Genomic DNA, 7,701 nt, shown 5'->3' with positions numbered 1-7,701 from the left:
AATAATCGATTGCTACCAAAATAAATTTATGCTGTTTCGATGAGGGAGGATGAATTAACCCAATCAAATCCAAATCCAAAGTCCAACCTCTAAATGGCCAAGGTTTTATTATCGAATGTAACTCAGACGCTGGAATCTATTGAATAGAACCATGTTTTTGGCATTCTTGACATGCCTTTGCATAATCGATACAATCTTTTATCATAGATGGCCAATACACATGATTGCGATATAACACCCATCTCATCTTCTTTCCAGCCTGATGGGCCCCACATATCCCTTTGTGGACTTCACCCAGAGCAATATTTTGATCATCTTGGCTTAAACATCTCAACAAACTTCCATCGATTCCTTTCTTATATAATTCATCAGCCATTAAGACAAAATTTATCGCCTGCAATTTTATCTTTCTTTCAACTAAAGTGTTGGGATTTTTCAAATACTCAGCAATAGGCTTTCTCCAATCATCATCTTCCCATTCATCTACGCAAAAAGCCTCTCTTTCATTCGCAGGCACTAATATTTGATGGACACTAGCCAATTTTTTTAGAGTCTCTGAACCGATTCTATATCTCGAAGCAATTTGGACTAATTCATTAGCAATTTCATTGTGAATTATCGACCTCAATGTTGACTACATTTGCCCCCTGGTCATTAAGATTATTCGAATTATCGACAAGAAATCTGCAATGACCTGACCCTTCACAGCTTTGGTTGGGACGTATTGTAAATCAAATTCGGTCAAAGCTAGCATCCATTTCCTAAACGTCCCCGTAACATTGGGAAACTTAACATATATTTGATGATATCAGTTTGTGCTATAACTTTCACCGATTTAGCCACCATATAATATTTTAATTTCATACAGGCATAGTATCAAACATAATTTCTCTATTGGAGAATACCTCGTCTCGATGTTAGTTAAAACTCGACTGAGGTAATAAGCAACCCGTTCATGCCCATTTTCATCATCTTGGGCTAATATACACCCAATTGTATTTATAGACGCCGCAATATACAATTTTAAGGGCTCATGTGGCCAAACGTTTGCCATAATCGGGGCCTTAGATAAATAAGCTTTAATTGAATCGAATGCTGAATGATGCTCATTCGTCCATTCGAACTATGAGTCATTCTTTAGCTTTACTAAAGGCGCAAAAACTCGAGTTCAACCAGAAAGATTCCAAATAAATCTTCTGAGATAATTCACCTTTCCTAGGAAGGATTGCACTTCCTTTTTCGATTTGGGTACAGATAATGCCAAAATTGTATCTGCCTTATTTTTATCGATTGCAATCCCTTTTTTATGAATAACAAAACCTAAAAAATTTCCAGCCGATACCCCAAAAGCACATTTTAAAGGGTTCATTTTTAATCCCTTCTTCCTCATGGTAACAAATGCTCTTCGTAAGTGATCAATATGTTGATTCACCAAAATCGATTTGACCATGACGTCATCGATATACACTTCCATAAAGTTTCCAATAAACTCATGAAATATAGTATTCATTGCTCGTTGATAAGTAGCACCAACATTTTTCAAACCAAAGGGCATAACTACCCATTCATAAGTGCCTAACGCCCCAAGACAACGAAAGGCAATTTTGGACACATCATCTTTTGCAATAAAGATTTGGTTATATCCCGAATAATCGTCCATAAAACTTAAGATTTCGTTTTACGCTGCAGAATCGATCAACATATCTGCAATTGGCATAAAGTATTCATCTTTTGGAGTAGCATTATTCAAGTTTCGAAAATCGATGCATACTCTTAACTTCTCATTTTTCTTCATTACAGGAACAATATTCGAAACCCATTCCACATATCATATAGTTCGAATAAATTTCGCTTTAATTAAGCGTTTGATTTCCTCTTTAATCTTTTGATTGATTTTTGGAGTAAAATGACGAGGGGTTTGCTTTACAGGTCGAGCATTTTGGTTTCAATGCTAATCGATGCTCTACAAGAAAACGATCGAGACTAGGCATCTCATGATAATCCCAAGCAAACCAATCTTTAAATTCATGTAAAAGATGGCAGTTCTGTTCGAAAAGGATCAGCAAGATCTTTACAAATATATGTAATTCGAACATCATCAGGAGTCTCCAAATTAATTTTTTCTAAGGGATCTTGAGATTGAAACCCTTTGAAATGATCATCATTTTTTACTGAATATTTTTCGAAACCCAAAGGCTCTAAATCATAGATGCAATCAAAAGAAAAATTAACAGATTCATTGGGAATTGACTGTACTTGATCATTTATTAAATTAACATCAATTTGATTTTCAACACCATGTACTTCTGCTATTACATCAGCAGTTCGGTTTGAAACATCATTTGGATTACAAAAATAAGAAAAACGAATGCCATGACAAAACTCGATTGAAGGAATTGAGTTACTACAATTACTTAAAGAACTTACATTCCTAAATGATTCCACTTCATCAGAGAAATCACTTTTATTTTCTACAAAAAGAAAATTACTTAAATAATTATTTAAAGTTACCAGGTAATCGAAAACTCCCTCAACCTGGTCCATAGGGCAATCGTGCAAGAGTTCTTCAAGAGAAACAATCCCAACCAGTTGGAGTAAAGGCCAACTCTGGGTAACACAACTTCACTGACAAACCTTCCGAGGATAAGTAACAACCTTCACAATTATAAGAGTTCAGTGTCCTGTCAACATCCAAAGGCTTCAACTTAGGATTATACATTCTAAAATCAATATGCAGTTGTTCGACATAAAGGTTCGAATCTGCCTCAATGAATTTAGGTTTGCCATCCTTCGTCCAAAGAAGAACACTTTGATGCACAGTACAAGGTACAGCCCCCACACTATGGATCCAATCTCGCCCTAACAAAGCATTATAACTTGCTTTCGATGAAACCACCACGAACACAATATTTCGTTCAGATGATCCAACCTTAACACTCAGAGTGACCAGACCTTTTGTTGGAGTCGAAGTCCCACTGAAATTGGCTACAGCAATGTTTGTGGGGACTAAGTCATCAGGATGTTTTCCAACCTTCATCAACATCCTCTCCGGCAGTAGACTGATTGTCGCCCCACCATCAATTAGGACTTTATTTACTTTGATCCCACTCAAAGTCGTGGTTATATGGAGTGGGCGGAGACGAGACATTTGTTTTTCAGTAGGCTGGAGAAAATATCCCGGCTCATCTTTAATTCGGATGAAGGAAAAAACTTCCTCATCCTCCATATCATAATCTTCCTCTGGGTCACCTTCATATTCCCCCAGATATTCAGTTGGAATGATTGAAATCGTTCCAATCATATCATCATCCCCTTCTTCAAAATATTCTTCGTCAATATCAACCTCTTTACCCTTGTCGACCCCTGAAGACTGGGCCACTGCTTTACCTTTTTCCATCTTTGCAGGAGATGGAATTCCCTTGGGACACATCTCTCCATCAGAAGGAAAGACGATTCGGAAATGTACGAAAGGTGTTGCCCCCTTGCTTACTTCTGCCTGAGGCTTCTTATTTTGATTGAAGTTTCTTCTTCCTCCTCTACCTCTGGGATACCCTCTGGTTCGACCACGATAGTGGGGATATTGATTTCGAAGAGGTCCCTGATGTCCCCACTGTGGGTTGCGTCAGTAAAGAGCATCCCACTTCTAGAACTCTTGACAGTTCCGAATCCATTGAACACCTATAGCCTGAGATCGGCTCAAAGGCGAAACCACGTTCTGTTGAGGGGTCTTAGAACTCTGACCCTCCATACGCCTAACTGGCTGCCTTTGTTGAGCCTGCTTTCTTCTTCATTCTCTCTTTTTCAAAGATTACTGCGACTTCAGCATCAAAAACAGCATTACACCGTGGACACAGAGATACATCACGGTCTTTTATCTTCTGCTGTACCAAGAAATTGAGCAAACCATCTCCTGCTCGAGAGTATACCGATCGAACTTGTGACTCAAAATCATCAAGAGCCACATCAAAGTTGTAAGACATGCCAACCATATTCACTCCAAAGCACGGTTCAACAAAGCTGGCATCAGCATCGAAGGGGATCGGTATCAACCTTCATCTCTTTCTTACCATCGTCGAATTTCAAACGTCCATCCATAATAGCTTCCTGAATTAAATCCCTGAAACGAACACAATTGTTAGTCGAATGACTAGTTGCTTGGTAAAATTTACAATAAGGTTTTCCTTGGGAATAGAGAAAAAACCATGACTGCTCTGCAGTGCGTAAAACCAGAAAATAGCAACAGCATGTGATATTCAAAATTCAATATAAAATCCAAGTTAAATCCAATGACTTTAAAAATTAATATGGTTCAACTTCACTTTAATGACTTAATCCCATCCGTGAATATTAATATTTGATAGATGTATTAGATTAAAACTAATGATACATATATAGATAGTTCTCTCTCTATCCATATGTCACGACATTTGCAGTTTCTATTTTACTAACAAAATATTAGAAAAACTGCTGTGATCATAATGAACGTTTGAAAGAAGAGGGAAAAAAAATCAATCTTAAAATTTTGCTTTTACCCAATAAAATTCATTATGACAACTAATTTAAATATAAAAGTTATAACTTTTAAAATCTGAATTGAAGCTTTCGCTTAAATTAATTCTTAAAAAAAAGCACTTGTAATACTAAATTTTTTAAGCAAAATAACTTTTGAATGTGTAATAAATAAAAAATTATGACAACCAAAAAATTACTTGCAAATTTATGGTACCAGTAACAAGTTTATAATTTTATTTTTAAAACATTAAACACAACTTCAATAATCTCGTACTTGAAAATTTATGGCCCCACTTAGTTATTTTTCTAGTTCGGTCCCTGGTGCTAACGTCTTGTGTTGGTTAGTATTTATTCTATTTAACCTTTCATGATTTTCTCCACTAAGTATTATATATGGATTGATTATTCTTAAAAAAGAAAAGGAAAAAAAAAAATAGAGAGAGAGAGAGAGAAATAAATAAATAAATAAAAGAAGATCAAGTCATTGATCAACCAAGAGCAATGTTTTACTTTTCTGATTTATGGTGACATACTCAGTGATGAAATCAACGCCAATGCTGAGACACACAATGTCGTTACCAAAGTCACGTAGGGCAGATAAGAAATTGAAGTAACAAAATTAAAGCATATAGTGCATGCATCCCGAATTAACAAGTATTACATAAATATATACATATACAAGCTCATATAGTCATATTTCATACATAATCGTCAAGGCTCCATTTGGATTCTGTTTTGTGTAACGTAAATACAGAGACAATGGCCGAAGTTCAGAGCATCCATATTCCTCGTGTGAAACTTGGTAACCAAGGCTTTGAGGTATTAAACTCTATATTCTAATTCAAACTCTAAAAGTTTAGTTTAAAAGATAAAAATAACCTATCAATCTGTTGAGTTATTATTATTTATTAGATGCTCTCAAAGTAAAATAAAAAAATTTATTCTTTTCAATCAATTTATGTCATATAAACTAAAGTGATTTTGTTATAAATATTCGTTAATCATTTGTCACTTAATTAATACATCAGTACAAAAGTGATTAATTTACACCGAAAATACCTAACAATTTTTCTAATCTACTGGGGCTTATATTCAAATCAAAGTATATCTTGAAAGTGGAACTTCTAATAATAATAAATTAATAATTTTATTGGTATTGTGGATCAAGCATTATGTATCTTGTACAAATTAATATAAGGATTTGCAGTCAAAGATAACTGTTGATCCAATGTAGTTCTGTCTTTTTAAATATTTTAACTTGGATATTATGAAACATTTATATATTAACTTATGATTCAATTATTTACTCTCATATATATTAAGGTTTCAAAAGTTGGGATTTGGATGTGCGAACCTTACTGGAGTCTACGCTGCTGGTGTTTCTGAAGAGGAAGACATTTTTATTATTAAGCATGCTTTTAATAAGGGAATCACCTTCTTTGATACTTCTGATATTTATGAACTCAATGCTAATAAAATTTTGGTCGGAAAGGTAAATTATTACTGTACTTCTTCATAAATTTATTTGGGTTTCGCTTGCAATTACAATTTTTAAGGACATAAATTTGTTTCTTTCTAAAAAAAATTACGCATTCGGCATCATTAAGATTATTATATATATAGTCTCTTACATTTTTAATAAAAAAAACTTGGATATTTAACTATATTTGGTATGTATTTCTATTTTCTATTTTTGTTTTTTAATATTTTTTAATTTAAAATTTTATAAAAAAATAAAAATAATAAAATTCTATTTTTTGTTTTTATCTTTTTTTTCCACAAAATTTTAAAAACAGAAAACAATAAAAATAAAAAAAAACTAAAAATATATACCAAATACATTCTTACCTTTTCTATATTGTATTGCATCAATTGCACATGGAGTTTCTATTGCCTCATTAACTTAAAATAAGTTATCCAAAGTTATTTTTAACCCCTCAAGCTCTTCACTCATTAAAATAGAACAATAATAACGAAATTCTCCTTGGATTATAGTTATTAAAATCAAATTGATAATTGACTTAACTAAATTATTAGATTATTAGTTTAACTGATAAATTACAAATTTGAACTATTAATCTAGTAATAATTAAATAAATATATAAAATTATAATATATTAAAATTAAATAATAAAATAAATATAATATTTATTATTAAATATTTGAGTGATAAAAATAATATTTCACATCTCTCAAATCTAATAATATCTAAATAAATTCAGTTTTATAATAAATTATATATAGATATTTTTTAATATAGTAAGTATCTTGCACTTAAATTAGAAGATTATAAATTCAATTTTTAAAATTAATAAAACATATTATATGCAATAAAAAATTTTTAGAAAAGAAAAGTTATTCCAATATATATAAAAAGAGCCACGCTCTATATGAACTACACAACTACAATTTGGATAGAGCTTTTGAAATATATAAAATTATTATTGCACTATATAATGAGAAGAGACAGTGGCTTGGTGGAAAAGGTTGAGTGCTTAAGTAATTTCCAGAACAACAATTAATGTGCGTGATCCACACAGTGCATATGCGCAGTCCTTGCGTCTGAATCGCACGGGGTTTGAGGCTTTGTGCGACTGCTTAAACACTAGGTACCATGGCTATATTTGTTTGGAGGGAAAATAAAAAGAAAGAAAAAAAAGATTATTTTTTATTATTTAGTTGAAAAAAAAAACTAAAAAAAAAGGAATAGAAAAAAATTGATAGAGTTCATTAATTTTTTTTTTTAATATTAAAAAAATAAAAAAATAATTTTTTTATTTTTAATATTATTTCTTCACTTTTTTTAATATATTTTATAATATAAGGATAAAATTATCTTTTTATAATATTTCTCTCTTTTTTATTTTCTTTCCATCTAAATACATCTAAGAAAAATAAAAATTTACTCAATTTCTTTCTTTTTCTTTCTTTCTTTTCTATTTCCTTCATCTCTATTTTTTTTCTTCAAACCAAACATAGAAAGGATCCCAAGTTCGATTCCCATAGTACTATTTTTGGAATTAATTTCCAAACAATAGCTATTTTATGTCATCTATCAGTACCGCTGGAGTACAATGGACATGTATGGTTCTTGTACTTGAACCGCACTGGGTTTGTGGGAACTGTCCGATTTTTAGTGAGATTGACCGCTGTTGACCGGATTAATAGCAAGTCCAGTTTGTAAAATGA

General features: G+C 32.2%; 1 long non-coding RNA gene across 1 annotated transcript; it reads left to right on the top strand.

Moving 5' to 3' along the window:
- Positions 1 to 5,117: 5,117 nt before the first annotated feature.
- LOC140173074 (uncharacterized) lies at positions 5,118 to 6,060 on the top strand. Its single transcript, XR_011877297.1, has 2 exons — positions 5,118 to 5,331; positions 5,836 to 6,060. It is a non-coding gene; the product is annotated as an uncharacterized lncRNA (long non-coding RNA).
- Positions 6,061 to 7,701: the final 1,641 nt, after the last annotated feature.

The sequence above is a fragment of the Arachis hypogaea genome, chromosome 19, assembly GCF_003086295.3.
Source record: "Arachis hypogaea cultivar Tifrunner chromosome 19, arahy.Tifrunner.gnm2.J5K5, whole genome shotgun sequence".
NCBI classification, from domain to species: Eukaryota; Viridiplantae; Streptophyta; class Magnoliopsida; order Fabales; family Fabaceae; genus Arachis; species Arachis hypogaea.
Note: the sequence above shows the minus strand (reverse complement) of the source record. Positions and strands in the feature narration are given on the sequence as shown.